Genomic DNA, 17,922 nt, shown 5'->3' on the forward strand with positions numbered 1-17,922 from the left:
AGAGCCACCTGACTTTCATATATACCTGTGGTGCATGGCATATTTGAGACAGATTTAGCTAGGAAAAGACAGATCAAAAGACAGTGAACACATTATAGATCATTACAGGAAACAACTGCACTAAGAACTAGACCATCTATCCGTAAAGGAGTAGATACATGCATTTAGGGCAGGTAATGCACTGAATGATGGTATAGGAAGGAATATGCTTATCTGTGCAATCCACACAACACTCTGTCTGCAGTCAGCACATTCCTATGTGTACTGGCATGAGCCATTTGAAACTGATTTTCCATTTGTGCCAGTTCTCATGTTACACCATGCCAGGCTGCTGGAGCTTGGACACTGAATGAGGCAAATCCCTGCCACCCTGTTTAGCTCAGGGTGATTTCAGGACAAGATAAAGCTCTGGGAGTAAAACCAGATAAGACATAAAGTGAAAAAAACACAGCAATTAGAAATGCCGTCAGAGCTGGAATTCTCTGGGAATGCATGATAGAACAGAAGAAGGTTTAAAAGCGCTGCAGACGGTGACATGTCTGCCAAAAGGAGAACAATTGTCAGAGCAGGGAACTCTTCAGGCCAGGGCTAGTCCTGAAGAAGTTGACGCTTTCTGCAGTTCTCGGTTAATCTGTGCAAAGAAGTCTGAGCAGAAAGAAGTAATACAGAGACAGGAGCAGAGCCACAACCACAAAAGATTTAAACATCTCAGAGATTTTTTGAAGCAGAATCTGCTGACGAGACTTCTGGCAACAGAGAGAGCTTTTGGACCATCTCATAGTAAGGTACCAGTCTCAGTGTAGTGGGTGCTTCTGAGAATGCCATCTGAACCTGCCAAGAAGGGGAAGTCAGTCAGTCCAGAACCGATGGCGAATTGTAGGCAGGTGAGAGAGTATAAACAATGTGAAAAAAGAGAAAGGTGAACAAAGGTGCAAGAAACTCATCGTTGGATCTGACTGAAAAACAACACATCAAGCTATGAACAATGGCTATCGCATGGAGAAGAGGCACAAGAATGTCAAGGAGCTTTTCTGAATGAGACCCCAGCATGGAAGTTGCAGCAGTGCCAGAAACAGTGACTTCACCAATGAAAGAACCACCACAGATAAAAAGTGGGTAAAAAAGCCTTCCTATTTACCAAGCTAGACCCTCTACTAATCCCCACTGTGGGAGGATGTGAACTGCATGCCTGAATAAATAATGAACTGGAAGAGAAAGAAAATGCAATAAATAGTACCATGGGGAAAAGACTACACCCTGGGGTAGGACCCGCACCAAGATCCCAACCTCAGTGGGGTGAGCTGGGCATGGGGGCAGCAGGGCAGAGCAGTGGGGGAGCTGGGCAGCAGGCTGACCACTGGCTGGCAGGGTGTCCAGGGCCTGCAAAAAACAGAGACAAAAGTGGGGGTGCAGGGGTGAGACAGATAACAAAGCTATTACAGACTGTGTCTGTAGGGAAGAGCCAGAAAGGAGCAGGCACGCTGCTCTGCTGGGCTGGATGGAAAACCTCAATGAAGCATGTACCTAAAGTTGCCACAGAGTTACCAGAAAATGGGACTAAACTATTGCCCATTATGCAGAAGTAGTGATTTCTGTTTCACACGACATTAAAACACATTTTCTCATTTTCTATCAGAAAATATACAGCAACTGCTAACATTTACCGTCACACCGCACTCAAAAGAAATGTGTCCTGATCATCACATTTGGAGGAGACAGAGCTCTGCAAGAGCAGACACTAGCTCACTGCAAACACGCCACATAGATAAAGTCCACTTCCGAAATGTTGAAATTAAATAGTTATTCCCTGGTTCAAGCTAACATAATTCCCCTCTGCCAAGCAGCACTAACAGAGCACATCGGGCCTGTCACCTACTTGCCTATTCCAACACAGCAAAGGACAGCTGCAGCCTCACTGCCCCGAGCAGTCTGCAGGAGCCTCTCTCTCTCTCTCTCCCTGTTCTTCACCTTTTCGCCCTGTTAGGAAGAAAAGGCCATGAGGAAAAACAGCAGAAAGAGTGCAAGCTGTCAGAGACATCTCTTAGGACTCCTGTGGTTCACCCAGATCCAGCAGATCAGCAGAAATCCAACCTCAGCTCCAGCCTCAGAGACTCCTAAATGCAGCAGGGAGAAAGGGATAGACACAGGGTGGGGAATGAGTAACTGTGAAAAGGTGGGAGTAGTGTAGAACAGCTTTTTTAGCAGCTCCTGTCAATGTAGTGCTACCTCCTCGCTCCAGTTGACAGACTGACTTTTCAGTTCTGAAGGCTCTTGCAAGCTTTATTTTTTTTAAAACATTTATTTCTCTAGTTGTCATCTCAACAGAACATTGTTTTCATGACTTTCACTATAATGGCTCTTTATTCTAGCCATTAAATCTAACAATGAATGATCCTGAAAACATAGTGAAGAAGAGAAAGCCCTTCCCTACGCTTCTACAGGTTTTGGTGAGACAAGGGGCAAAAGAGGAGCTCTCAGACCAGCAGACTGATTGCTCCAATGCTCAGACTCTCTCCATCCAGTTTCTGCAACTTGATTCTAACCCCAATAGACGAGACCCACCTTCTGCTGTGAGTTGACTTCTCCTGAGAATACAGTGTTGCTGGGACAGAGCTGATAACTATTCTTCATGGTCGCTCAGCTCCAGTGTATCCAGCTGCTACTGCAAACAGGGTGCAGGGAGAAAACTTGGAAGATACAAGGTGCACAGCTTTCTGGAGGCTGCTTGGCAAGACCCAGTGAGGGGGCTGCCAAAAACCTTGTAGGAATTTCAATGCTGGGACCCCGTGCTGCAGTGCCCTTGCCAGCCCTATCCAAACCACAGGCATTAGCCCAGTTGTCACTGCAACTGTCTTTTGGCGGTGCTTGAGGCACACAGAGGTCTCAAGCATCAACTGGGAATTAGGGCCATCACCGGCCGACTGTTCCTGAGCCCAGCCCCAGCCATGAGAAAGCAGCCCTTCAGCTGCCCACACGTTTTCTTCCACTCTCCCAGTTCCCTTTGTGGTGCTCAGCTCGCACAAGCTTTGGGTATTGCAGTGCCACAAGGAGCAACAAGATAAGTGTGAGGTGGATGGAGAACAGAAGGGGCGGCAAGCTGCATTTTCTCCCCTCTGTTCCTTGTAAAGCTACCATTGCCTTGCTCTTTGTTGCCTTCCCCGCTTTTCTCTATGACTCAGAAGCAGCAAGATTTGAACAAGAGAGGGAAAAAAAAATCTTTTAAAACACTTTAGGGATATAATCAATATAAATTAATGGATTTTTTTTCTCCAGGGAAGCACAGGCTCCACACTTCCTTCTGTCTTTTTTTGCTACCCCAGGCCTTTTGTTCTCTGGCAAAAGCTCCCCATTGAAGTGCATGGCATTTTCTGGGCACTATATCTTCAGTATATTCTTTGCAGCAGTGTAATTTTTTTGATAGTCACTTGAATAATCAGCAGTCAGTGTTAAAATACAGCATTGTACATTGACACCCTTAACCCTCAGGAAGCAGCAGAAGATGAAGAGGGAAGCCTGCAGTTCTTACTGGCCTCATTTTCTTTCCTTGAAAACTAACTCTTTCTTTCCTACAGACAAGTATCCCACACAGTTAAAGCCAGCCCTAGTTATCTATAGTCAGCTCTTGTTCCTATTCCTAATGGCACACAACTGCAGTACCGGAGCTGCTTAAGCCAGTAAGGCACTAACAAGGCTTCTAAGGCTGTTGCAAAATTTTGCAAAACAGCTCTCCGTGCTCTTAACCTGAACACATCCTCAGATGTGGTGATACTTAAGAAGAGCTCTAAAAATTGCTCATTTACAGATTTAAGTTAATTTGTTAAACATTGAGCACAAGGCTAGTCTAGAAGTCAGCTGGTTTAGGTCCTGCTCTTTCAATACCAGGATGTACTTTATAAATATATTAACAGGACAGAAGAAATTAAGGAAGGAGACACAGGGCTAAGTATGAAGGAAGGAAAGCCTGTTCTATTATCACATCTGAAACCATTTACTTTTGTTACATGTAGTTATATTATGTTTTAAGTACTCAGCTTTTTTAATGCTAATTCAAGCTGACTGTTTCTTGCTGACAGCCAGCCATATGTGACCCCTGTTCTTTATAAACATTACACACCGTGCAAGATTACGTAGTTGCAGACAATGGGATTTTTCCTTCCTGTAAAACAAAAATTCTATCAGTCTGTACCAATAGCTTACTGTCTCTTCACTCTTACTTTGAACTTGCACTGTGAGAGGCTCAGATATAAAGGATTTTACAGTCAGGAGTGCGTCCTACTGGAGGCTCCTCCTGCTTCCCTGTAATTTCAGGCTGCTGCTTCAACCTATATTGCTCTTGTCCTCTTCCAAGAGTACTGTCATTGCCACCAAAAGTTAAACTGAACACCAGAAGTGGTGGTAATCTCTCCTGAGACCATGTAATGGCTTTCAAAGGGCTTATAGAAGTACTGTCAGCCTCCTTCATTCTTGCCTACCTCATGAGCAGGGGCACTTCTGAAGTTCTTGAATCATCCTTAATCAGCTGCATTGATGGAAATTGTGTTTGCGGCCTACTGTGACAACTGTCAAGACAATAAAATCACAAAAAGAAGCCATAGAGGCATTTTAACTCAGGAATTTTGAGCCTTCCTGTTGGCCAAGGTAGTGCAGGAAAAGGATGGCTCTGCAAGCACATACACATAGAGAGGCTTTGTCCAGGGAGAAGCGAAGCATCCACCAAGCACAGTGGAACAGGATGTTCAGCACTTCAGGCAAGACACTGCACAACAAGCAGAACCAGACTCAGAAATCACAGAGATAAGGCTTAGGCTGAAACTGGGTAAAGAAATGAGGCCAAATGGGAGCTCTGGCTTACCACAGTTAAGAGCCTGTTGCTTGCTGAAATGCTGCCCATCCTTCTGAAGGTACTCTCTTTAGATATACAGCAAACACTGTAACAAATCTTCACTACCGCCTTTCTGTTAGGTTTGTTACTTGGACTTGGAAAACCCAAAACCGGAACATAGTATTTTGTGATTCAGCACATACAGAATCAGAAAATGCTTTAGGTTGGAAGGGACTTTAAACAATAACCTGGTTTCAAACCCCTGCCGTGGGCAGGGTTCCACCCCCAGATCAGTCTGCCCAGGGCCCCATCCATCCTGACTTTGAACACCTCCAGGGATGGGGCACCCACAGCTCTGGGCAGCCCGTTCCAGTGTCTCACTACCTTCTGAGTAAAAGATTTCTTCCTAACATCTAACCTAAATCTCCTCTCTTTTAGTTTAAAGCCATTCTCCTTTGTCCAGTCACTATCTACCCATGTAAAAAGTCAATCCCCTCCTGCTTATAAGCTTCCTTCAAGTACTAGAAGGCTGCAATGAGGTCTCCCTAGAGTCTTCTCCAAGCTAAACAAGCCCTGACTCCCTCAACCTTTCTTCCTAAGAGAGGTGCTCCAGCCCTTTGAACATCTTCGTGGCCCTCCTCTGGACCAGCTCCAAAAACTCCATATCTTTCTCATGCTAGTGGCCCCAGGCCTGGACGCAGTACACCGTCCAGATGGGGCCTCACAAGGGCACAGTAGAGGTGAACAATCCCCTCCCTCTCCCTACTGGCCACCCCTCTGTTGATGCAGCCCAGGACAACATCAGCCTTCTGGGCTGCAAGATCACACTGCTGGATCATGTCCAGCTTTTCATCCACCAGTGTCCCCAAGTCCTTCTCCACATGGCTGCTCTCTCTGAATTCTTCTCCCTGCATGTACACGTATCTGGGATTGCCCCGGCCCAAGTGAAATACCTTGCTCTTGGCCTTTTTGAACCATGTTCAGTTCATATGGGCCCACTTTTCAAGCCTGTCCAGGCCCCAGTGGAGGGCATTCCTTCCTTCTATGGTGTTAACTGCAGCACTCAGCTTAGTGCCATCAGCAAACTTGCTGAGGGTGCACTTGAGCCCATCATCAATGTCACTGATAACGATCTTATAGAGTACTGGTCCCAGGACAGACCTCTTGGGGACATCGATCATCACAGGCCTCCATCTGAACACAGAGCCATTGAGTGCAACTCACTGGTTGCAACCATTCAACCAGTTCTTTACCCACCAAACAGTCCAGCTTTCAAATCCATATTTCTCCAATTTACAGATAAGAATGTGGTGGGGGACCATGTCAAAGGCCTCACACAAGTCCAGGTAAATTACATCACCTGTCTTTCTTATGATCACCTATGCTGTAACTCCATCACAGAAGGCGGCCAGATTGGTGAGCCACGATCTGCCCTTTGAGAAGCCATGCTAGTTGTCTCAGAATACCTCCTCATCTCACATGTGCCTTAACACATCTTCCAGTAGGGTCTGTTCCACAGTCTTTCCAGACACAGAGATGAGGCTCATCACTCTATAGATCACCAGGTCTTCCTTTCTGCCTTTCTTAAAAATAGGAGTGATGTTTTCCTTTTTTCCAGTCAACAGGTACTTCTTCTGACAGCTATGACTTTTCAAATACGATAGAGAGTGGCTCAGCAGCTGCCATCAGCCAGTTCCTTCAAACCCTGGAAGGCATGTTATCTTGTCCCATAAACTTGAACATATTCAGCCTCATGAGGCAGTCTTGAACTTGCTCTGTTCCCACAGTGGGAGACAATTTCTCTCCCTTGACCCCCAGGGATATGATAGGTGTGGGAAGCCTAGCTGGCAATGAAGACTGAGGCAAATAACTCATTGACTACATCAGCCTTCTCCATGCCTGTTGAAGCCATTCTCCCTTCTCATTTATCAGATGAGGTACACCCTCCTTTGCCTACCTCTTCTGCCCACTGTATCTAAAGAATCTTTTCTTGACATTTTTCACATTGTTTGCCAAGTTCAACTCCATCTGCACCTTGGCTTTCCTGATCCCATTTCTGCATGTCCAGATGGCATCCCTGTATTCTTCCCAGGCCACCCATCTCTGCTTCCACTGCCTATACTTTTCCTTCTTATCTCTCAGTTTGAACAGCAGGTCCTTGCTTAGCTATATCAGTTTCCTGCCTCCTCTGCTTGATATCTTGTACTGAGGGATGGAGTGCTCTTGTGCTCTCAGAAAGTTGTCCTTAAAGAGCTGCCAGCTCTGTTTCATTCCTATGTCCTTAAGGACAGTTTCCCAGGGGATGTCATGCAATAATTCCTTAAACAGCCTACAATTAGAAGAATGAGGGCAATCCAGTGGGGTAAATCACTGGGAGAAAGGACACAAAAAGAGAAATGAATGACTATGTAACTGAAAGATATGAAAAAGGTATTTGAGACAAGGAGTGGGCAAGGAAGTATGGGAACAAAGCTAAACTTGGCTAGGAAAGGCTGAAAGGATGAGTGGGAAAAGGTTTTTAAGGAATAAAGACAAATAAGAATTTTTTGAGTGTTTAAGAAGCAAAATGTCAGCAGGGTATCTAAGAGAGTGCCAGGGTTATTTCATAACAGAAGAAAAAGATTGCAGAAAACTGAAATGAAATCTTTACCAAGTGTTTATAAGAAAGGATGTAGGACTGAGGTAGGAGAGAGAATTACTTTTTTTCCACAAGAGGGGAAAAGTACTCAAAGAACTCCAGGTCAGAAATAGAATGGATAAAGAAATTACAGCTCTACATAGTACAGTCTCCCACACAGAATCATATATGAGGTGGTGAGGTCTCCTAATAGAGGATTTTAAACATATTCTATGAGAACCAAAAAGTAGAAGAAAAATTGGGACTCATTTGTTCTACACAAGGCAGAAACCTATATAACCTCCCAACCTTAGGTACTGTGAGAACAGAGATCGTCCTCAAGAAATCATTCTTAAACTATTTCAATCTCTCTGCTGTTGCAAGGGTCTTACAGGGAAAGACAGATTGTGTGAGCACACACACTACAGCTCTCAGCACCAGGCACTGGCCCCACTTCATAACTCAGGCCCGCTGTAGGAATAACAACCAACAGCAGGATCTCTTCTCAGCATTCATAATTCAGGCAGGGATTTCTGGAAATTACACGACAGACCAAGCTCACCTATGGGGACAGTCAGTGACTTGCACTGGAAGCATTCACCAGAGGAATAATGAGCAAAGTTGCAAACACAGAACTATGAGGAGCAGAGTTAGAAAGGGAGTAGCCTCATTGAGATGGGAAAGACTTCAGGCAAAAAACATTGGAATTTCACAATCAGACTCTACCCACTGTTCTCATTCCCTTAAAAACAAACAAACAAACAAACAAACAAACAAAAAACCTCTTTTTTTTCTTTAAGTGAAGGACAGATACAAGTGCATGACCAGAAAGGGACCTCCTCACATGTCCCTTTAAGTGGGGAACTTATGCAGTGGCATGGCTGACGTGTTTTGAATAAACCTCATCTGGATGCTTGTCCCAAAGGACAGTCAGTGCCAAACAGCTGGCAACAGCGTGCACTCTGAGCTGCCTAGACCTCACCTTGTATTCAGTCTCATACTTTATTCAGTTTTTAAAAACAAAATATATGGGCATAGGGTTGGAATCAATATATTGTAGCTGCTAGGGGAACACTGAAGAAGTAATAAATACTGTCAAATGCTGATGCTTTCTACTTAAATTGTTTTTGCTCAACTTAGCTTTCCTCTATGCCATCTCTTCATGCTCGCTATTAGAACACAAGGTGACCTTTCCATGCTTAATTACCCGAACAAAATACACAGAACGTTAATGCTTAAAATGCCCCTTGTGCATTCTACTGCACTTGCAGATGTTTGAAATAATCTAACCTAATCTCTTCCTTTTCAGGTTAGAATGAATGTGGTGTGAAGTAACTGAAGAAAATAAACAAGAGAAAGAAGGAAGAATAATCATATGTTGACATACACAAGCTAAGCGATAGAGCCAGTGTTTCTGCGCCTGTATGTACAGGAAAGTGTTCTCCAGCACTTTGGCTCTTCTGAAACAGCTGTTTGATGACAGCGTTCTGCCTTTATGTAGCTATATTCATGCAAGAATCTGAAGACATCCCTCAAAGAGTCACACAGAGCTCAGTGTGGCAACCAGAAACTGCCAGTATCATCACTTTACACAAGAGTAAACTGGGTCATACAATCTGGATAACTTATCCCTGTTCACCACAAAAAAAAAAAAAAAAAAAATCAGTGAAAAAGCTCGGAGTACAACACATCACTACTCATGAGGCTCTAACCATCATCTCTGCTCTGCGGTCTTCACCCCTGCATACCGTTAACACTGTGCGGTAGGAAGTCCCCCTTGACCATGAGCATGTGAGGAAGGAGCAGTCCCTTGGGCAGGAGCAGGGCAGGAGTGGAGCTCAACCTGAGCACTGCTCAGAGCACGTGTTCACTGATGCTCCTCTGCCTGTAGGACTGAAACACTGCCTGCTGACCTCGCTGCCTGTCCCTTGCGGCACACTCAGCCGAGCTGTGCATCTAAGCATTTCACCTGCTGCTTCCGTGATGGGGTTATGTCACTGTCTGTCAATGTAGCTGTGTTGGTACAGAGGCAAATGAGGTTCTAAATCAATTATTCAAGGAAGAGTTTGTAGGTATACCCTGAAATCCAGTTGGATCCAACCTGCCTTCACCACTGGAAAAGGAGAAACTATTAAAGCCATCGCCACATCCCTTCCATGAACAACTTCCAGAGCCCTCAGCTGGATGAAGAGTCAGATCACAGCTCAGTGTGCCACACAGATCCTCAGGCAGAGGCCTAAGAAAACCTTGCAATAGGCTAGAAGTATGGAAACGTTAGGCACACTTCAAAGGAGCTAAGCTGTGGCGAATAAAATGTTAAAACCTGCTTCTATATGATGAGACACTGAAATAGTTCAGCCAATTAGACTGCTTGATTGGTTGACATTCCTAACACTATCATTTTGCGTGCAGGGTGCCTCATGCATGAATGAAGATGGTGTTTGAAGGTTTTGCTTTTTGTCTGTGCTTTTATGTTTCTTTCTGGAATAAACAAGTTAAAATTAATTTCACTAGTATTTTGACTATAAATGCTCTGTGTACCTAATGAATTATTATTTATTTAGTTATTGTTTGGTTATTTAAAAACTTAACAGCAAGTAGATGTAGTGACCTGAACCACTTTCCCTTTGAATTACCAAATTCCTCATTTGCAGTTTAGATAGCAAGATAGAATAGCTCAGCTTCACTTCACAGCCCTCTGGCCTGGCACCCAAATGGACACAGAGGCAATTGAGATCATTCAAATGGAGATACCCCCAGGGTGCAGTGTACATTTAAAGAGAACAATTGAGAAACAAGAGGAACATTTAATACAGGCGAAAAAGGTCCCTTAGGCAAAGATTTCACTAGTCGCTAGAGAGACTGGTGGGATCATCCTTTTCCCGCACAGACAGGCCACACAAATGACATGATTCTGTTTTCAGCTCCCTGTTGTGCAAGCAGTCGTAGAAGCATTACTAAACCTGCCCTCTGTCCCACATGCAAGAATCAAGGTGCTATAATCATGCATATAATTCCTCTGGTCTTTCACTAGAATACTACTAAGCATTTACACTCTATCCTTCACTGAAGACATCCATGACACTTCTAGAAGAAGACAATCATCATCTCTCTTCCACAGATGACAAGAGGTATGGAATGGAAAGAGCTAAAATCAGGAGTTACCTTTGGTATTTTGGTGCAAGTGATGTACCCAGTTCCCCGGAGGAGTTCTTGGGCACACTTGTACAGACATGGGAGTACACAGACCTCCCCTGTTTCTGCTCTCAGTGGCTGGTGAGAGGCAAACACAGTTCAGAAACCAGTCCACAGCAGTTTGAGCCAGTCAGTGTGTGCTGCCCTGCAGCAGCACTCACTCTGTGAACCTGTGAGAGTGTGATGTGCCATGTACTATCTCATGACTTAGCAACTCACATGAACTACAGCTTTCCCCTCTGACTGGAATAACAATCTTGAAAAAACCTGGTTGTTTCACGAGGATGTAATCACGGGCCTTGACATATTCTCTGGAGTGACACAGTTCCTGAGGGTGATGATAAATCTATCCTGACCAACCGATATCAGATTATCCACACAGGTTTAAGCATTATTAGCCTGAGTCACCTTTGAGTCAGTCCATTTCTATGCTGGTACAAAGGAAGGGGTTTCAGTGCCACTATCAGCTAAGAGCTGGAGTGAGGCAGACCTCAGACCTCCTGTATGAAATGCAGCTGGAACAAGGCATTTAGGAAGAAACAGTAAGGAAATGCATTCATTCAGTGGGGCCAGAATTTCAATTGTCCTTGCTTGGGTACCATGCTCTTTGAAGGGTCAGGACCGCATAGAATTGCAGAGGCAGAGAGGACCTCCAGAAATCACCTACTGCCCTCTCTCTCCCTCCAGGACCAGTGCACCTCTGACACTGTTGACAGATGTTTGTCCAAGCTGTTCAGCAGCGCTCCAAGCCAAACAGAGCTCTTGGTCCTTGACTTTATCTCAATGCCCAAGATAAGTGAGAAATCAGGCATGTTTTCTGTATACACTGACATGTCAGAGAAATTAAAAATGTGATGGATTTTCATATCAGACTGTTGAAGACTAATTACAACAGTGCTTTCCAGCAAACCAGTGATTGCAGGCTAATTTTCTGTTATGAAACAGAAACCAGGGTTAATGAGGCTAATTGTGTTTACCAGTGTTTCGAACAAAAAGGAAGCCAACTCAATTTTGAAGCGAGTTCTTTGTCAGGAACAAATTGAGGAAAATTGCTACAGTTGTATCAGCATTTCCTAAAATTGCTTAGTATCATGCTTGGGAAACCAACACTACAGAACACAAGCTACTGGTACAGAAAATGAAGCTTATAAGACAGCAGCTATGTTGAGTTTCGGATGCGCAACTGTGTGATGGGCAGTGATGGCTGAGTTGTTGAAAGCAAAGCAACAGAGAGTCATTAATAAAGTGAGTGACCCTCAGTCCAGCTCTACTGAGCCATTACAAAGAGAAAAAATTAAGAAATCAAGGTATGCAGCAATATCTGTCTAGAAAAAAAAAATCTTCAAGTTCTATGTCTCATCCATGACTGATTAATTAATTATACAAGCTGGACTAGTAAAAAATGAGCACATTACTGCAAAGCCAAATTCATAAGCACTTATAAGTCCTTTAGGAAAAAAATGAAAAGAAGAAACCTCAGTTTAGGCTCTCTTGCTACAAGCTGATAATTCTAATTACTCAAGAGTTGAGTGACTTCAGTTAACAAAAGACATATCTGCAGCACAGCACAGGCAGATGCTGCTGGGGAAGCCCCATCCTTGTCAAGCACACCTCAGCATTAGCACTCCTGCTACCCTGTTCAGTCTCCACTGAACTCCCAGCCAGGCCGAACAGTAACGCATTGGTTTTGCGATGTAACCAACTGGAACTAAAATGCAGCCACATTCATTTGCACTTCAGATTGGTGCCCAAATCAAGCTGGCATGTGCTAGAAAGAATACCAAGGCTTTCAGCTGCAAAATACACTGCACAGCGCCTGTGGTTTAAGCCTACTGCAGCATCCAGGCTGTCCTGTCCCTCTAGGCAACTATGAGAGGTGTCCTGGGGTTTCAGGAGTGCCCTGGGAGTGATCTGAAGAAAATCCACATCTATGTATTCGTCTGTCCAAAGACAGCTCCTTAAGAGGACAGTGAGTATGAGAAAGGAAATAGCAGCGTGCCAGACAGCAGGGACAGCAAACAAGAAAACAAGGCAAGTGGGAGAGGTCCTGTGGGGAAATCTGTGGAGCTAAGGAAGGAAAGGAATTAATGTAATAATACATCAACAGAAGAGAGGATATAAAACAGACAGAAAACAGGGAGAATCTGAAGACTAGGCTCAAGCAGGATGACATACTGGTCAAAAAAGACAATAAAAATGTGCATTAGTGTTAAGGTCAGTGAAGATCACCAAGCCCTTGGCCTACATTTCCTATCAGAAAATCAGTTCTGGGAGAAAGCGGGTGAGAGGAAGAAAAGGGAGTCTCAAGACAGGAGTGGAGAGCACATCAGCACCTGGCTGGGATCTCAACTTTAACAGCAAAAAGCCTATTTGATGTCTTTCAGTTTAAAGTTACAGCCAGCGGCTATCCAGCTCCGGCACTCTGCTGATCTGGGGCCTTTTGCAGACTGTAATGTGTTCACTGGAATTGAAGCTTCCCTTTAGAAAAATGATGTCTGCAGCCCTTCTGGTTAGACAAGATATAGCCTTCGCTATGTAAATCAATGCTCTGCTGTCTTGTTGAATCTACAGCCTGAGGTATGAACATCTCCCATTCATCTTAATGGGATGTTAACCTCAAAGCCTCATTGTGACTATCTGAATGCTAATACTATATTAAACAAGTTGTTTAACATACAAATGGTGGGCTTAAGTCACTCACATTTGTATAGGAGAACTGGACTGACTTTGATTTTGCAGCTGAGGATCTACAGTAAAATAGTCTGAAAAAAAAACGACCCCCTGACTTTCCATTCAACGTAGTCATTTTTTAAAAATTATTTTTATTTTGGTTTAGAGTTGCAGGGAGGAATTGCTAGCTTTTCCTATTGATCTTGTCCAGGTAGGCAAGTGATGGATGTTTTTGCTTTCAGAGTTCATCTCCCCTCTCCCAGTGCTGGTGTCAGTACCACCTGGGTTTACAAAGCTTTCAATTCACGTTTATGGGCCGGCCTCTGCCTTCTCTGTTCACATTCTCTGCTCTTTAAGAAGACCTCAGTAAGGACATGGTAGAAAAAGTTCAATAATGAGGCCCAGCAGGACCATCAGAAGGTACGCAGTGCCCTTGGCTCTTGCATGCAGACTAACCCTGCCGCAGCGCAGGCAGAGAGATGCGATGCCGTGAGGTGTATGCTGGAGCAAGGCAGTGCTCACCTGAAGGGTGGAAGCTCTGGGTTTTCAGAAATAGCTGGCAGCTAGCTACCAAAGCTCCCATTGTTCAGCTCTCTACAGGAATCACCCAGAAGTCTAGAAACTGCTAATATCCTTCTTGCAAAAGTTTTGCGAGCCTCACAATGAGGCAACCAACATCTCTGGTCCCCCAAGCTCCCCAGTAGCTCTAGCAAATCTTAGGTATGGGTCTTACCCAGCAGTCACAGTCAGGTCCCCACACTTTGGCTTTGAATGTGGATTTCAGTACTGGGCTTACTACCAGAAGTGAATACATATCCATCAAAAAATAGATCAAAAGACAAATGAAACTGCCTGCTCAGATAAAGCTCCTTTCTAAAAGGTACAAGGGGGAGGGGAAGAACAGGCGAGAGGATTTGAAGAAATATCCGCTGAAAGATAAAATAGGCAAGATACTGTGATGAAGAAAGTGAACAATGAAACAGAATCTACTACAGACAGATCAAGTGAAAGGAAATCACATTACTATTTACAGTAAAGATCACTCGTCTAACATGTATAATTAGAAATTCGCACACACAAAGATAAAAGTGACCAGTGAATGCTGCTGTAATCAAAAACAATACAGCATTGTATATATTTAAAAAAAAAATCTAGCACTCTCCAAAAATAGGAATAATAGTGCTCATTAATAGAGGCTTCATCTGAACTAAACAAGTTCCCTTTATTCACATCGTCATTTTTCCAAGACTGCCAAAAGAAACCCTCAAGATAAGTCATCACATTGCAGCCCCCCCCTGCCCTACACATCTGTGCCTCGCTGAAGTTTAGTGGCAGAAAGGACGATCATACTCAAAGAAACCCATTCACATTTCAAAGACTTTCATTTTCTCCTTCGCTTATGTTGCTCAGCCTACATCTGCAAATACAGCACAGCACCTGGGTTTGTGCAAAACCATAGCTGACAACACTTCTACACTCGGTGCACACATATCTTTGGCTACAATAAGAACGTTTGGTGATGATGTGGGCCAATGCACTATAGTGGAGCAGTGACAAGATGTATTAACACTGCAATAAAAATTTTAAGGCCCAAAGTACGTGCTTAGCAAATTCTCAACAAAAGACACGCATGCACACACAAAACAGGTTTCAGCAACAGAAACAAGTATTTTTATCTTGATTTCACAGAAGTTTAGTTATAATCTATTATTACCATTTGCAAACCAGTATCCAAAGCAGAGACACTGTCAGGGATGGTTGCTATTTTGAACTTGTAATTTGTTAAAGAATCAGATTTTTATGTGGATGTTAGCATTCCTACCTACCCAAAGCCCCAGAAGAGTCACCAAAACTTCATCTGTGAAAGTAAGCAAATCTACAAAAGGGGATATGATCAGGGTGCAAATGTATTATCACAGCACAAGAAAATTACAAGCTAGTATGTTATTTACTACTATTTCCAATTCAGATTATATGGTACCCTGTCCTTACTAAGGAACTGTCAAGGATATTCATGACTGCTAATACTGCACCATACAATCTCTATAGGATAAAATTATTCTGGAAAGCCCATAACCTGGACTGCTTCTGGTCTCTCTGGACTGTAAGCCTACCAAAAATAGTGTGATCTGGAAACCTGCCTCTGAGCAATTGCCAGACTTCCTGTTGTGTTATAAAGGACAATAAATATCGCTACATTGCACTAGATTTATCCTTATTTTGTCTCTTAGGTGTCTTTTTATACCACGTGGAAAAACATCAAGAAAAACAAGGAAAAGACAAGAGTTCAATGCCGACTCCATAGTTCTTAGCTTGACTTTACTCCCCATGCAGGTTTGTTTCATTTGGGGTTTAAACAAGCAGACAAGTGTTTTGCGGATTCAGATACGGCACAAGGAGATGTCAGCTCTCAGCAACTCTAAAAAGCCAAGTTAAGAACCTAATTCAAGTCCTACAAGTTTAACTTTTTGACTCATTACAAAAATAAGTGCCATTAAGTTTCTTCTTCAAAAGGCAGTACTGATTTTAAACATTAACTTCTTCCTAAACATAGAGTTTTCTCAATCCCCCAAAGTGGTTATTAATAATTGTAAAACAGAGACTAACATAAGACAGGAACTGAAGTCCAAAACCCTCCAAATATTATATTTATATATTATTTATTACTTATATATTATTTATCTCCTATTAAATATACATTTCAGGTACTTTATCTCATTATTATTATTCACAGCAGTCAGACTAACAAATAATCACGAAATTCACACCTTAAAAAACAGAAAGAAAAAAAACAGAGAAGAGAGACAGACATCTCAGTGAGCTACAAAACTAGCTGCCTTCTTTAACCAGGGTAGGGGAAGCGCCCTTATTTTCCTAAGCTGTTCACAGCATACCATCAATTGTCAGCAATCTTCCTCCACAATAAGACTTTATATGTATTTTCTTTACCTTTGAAAATCTGTGCACAATTTATGGTCAAGAAACAATAAGGACAGAGGAAGATAGGCAGTATATGAAGATAGGCATGGCAGTTTTACATAAGAGTTTTACAAAACTGAGTAAAAAACACCTGAAACTGAGTATACTCTACAAAAAATGCCATAAAATTTAAATAGCAACATATGAAGATAATGGGACTTACGACTTTCTTCCTGAAGTCAACAACAGTTTTACCACTGACATTACTATGAGCAGGACTGGGGCCAATAAGTTACTACAGACACCCCTGAGAGAAGCATTCCCAGCAATTACCTGTAGTGGATGGGCTAAAAAGCTCTAAATAAAGACCTTACTCTTCCAAGTTACTTGCCCTGAAAAATCAATTAGAGCATTTTGCTGGGACAGGAAAAAAATTCTAAGTCATTAAAACACCTACCTGCAAACAACAGTTGGACTTTCTTTACATTTGTCAGGCTAGAAAAGAAAAAAGTATATTTAACAGAAACAAATTAAATTGTTATTTCTTTTTCACCATAATACTGAAAGATCTCCCCATGTTGGTCTGAATTTATGCATACAATGTGGCTTTAAATTAGCATATGATCAGTCACCAAAGATGTCAAGTGCGTTATTAAGATTAGTCAAGTATGAAATACTATGGAGGGAAAAAATATTTCAAAGAAGATGTAAACTGACCTAGTTTCACAGCCCGTTGTTCTGAATTTTGAGGATTTCACTAACGACTGTATTTGTTTCATCTTGTCAGAATGACTTGCAGCTTATGAAATGCATTGATCTACTGGTGAGAATTAATTGTAGAACCCGGTGACTTCTGTCAAAGTAATATACTTACTTAAAACCTTTATGTTGTATATCTTTGTTGGTATCTCTAAAATTAAAACTCAAAACTTAACTAAAGTAGATTTCCCTAGGAATCTCAAAGTGTCAGCTGGAACTTTTCTTTCTTCTGGAACAATTCTATCTCATTTTGTATTCTATGCTAAGCTCAAGGTCAGTTAACAAAATATATTCTGTGAATAAAAGTATAATTATTGGTGTAATTTGCAGTGCAAATGAAAGAAAATCATTACCGTCTAATTAACAGTACATATGTCAAGAATCCTGTAAAAAAAATAGAAATAAAATAATCATAACTTTAAGATCTGGAAGCTTTTTATCTCCTGCTCTGAACAGAAACCATGCACGCTGTATGTTGCCTAATTTCTTCCATAAATAATTCACTCCTAAATTTTAACGATGATTTCTTGCTGAGGAGAACATATTTTTTACTTTAAAGTTTTGTATGATAATTTTTTAATAACATCTTCTCTAGAATGTCTGAGACTTTTTCTTTTTTTTTTTAATCCATAATTTTTACCAGAATACTTCCACAAAATCTTTAAAATATAATGGAATGCAATTCTTGTAAGGTCAGAGTGTTCCCATAGAAGCCTCAACAGAGAGGGTTCACTTCTCGAGTCATTGCTCTACCAGAACTCCCAGATACATCATTAGAAGTGCAGGAACAAGTTTCTGGTTCACATCAGGATAACCAAAAGCAAACATCCATTTACTAATTGGTATTTTGGAGCTGAATAGAAAAATGAACAGTTTATTTTGCAGATGCAGGATCGGACACCCAAGCTCCACCTGTCTGCTCTTCTACAAAGTGATGTAT

General features: G+C 42.4%; 1 protein-coding gene across 2 annotated transcripts in view; it reads right to left on the bottom strand.

Moving 5' to 3' along the window:
* MYEF2 (myelin expression factor 2) overlaps positions 1 to 17,922 on the bottom strand; it is a 152,021-nt gene that overhangs the window by 23,946 nt on the left and 110,153 nt on the right. The window contains exon 23 of one of the 2 annotated variants that reach the window (XR_005862549.2): positions 16,681 to 16,718. The exons of the other annotated variant lie outside the window; for it this stretch is intronic. The gene's annotated coding sequence lies outside the window, so the exon portion shown is untranslated. The remainder of the gene's footprint in view (positions 1 to 16,680; positions 16,719 to 17,922) is intronic. 2 annotated transcript variants of the gene reach the window in all.

Source organism: Gallus gallus, chromosome 10 (assembly GCF_016699485.2).
Source record: "Gallus gallus isolate bGalGal1 chromosome 10, bGalGal1.mat.broiler.GRCg7b, whole genome shotgun sequence".
Classification (NCBI taxonomy): domain Eukaryota; kingdom Metazoa; phylum Chordata; class Aves; order Galliformes; family Phasianidae; genus Gallus; species Gallus gallus.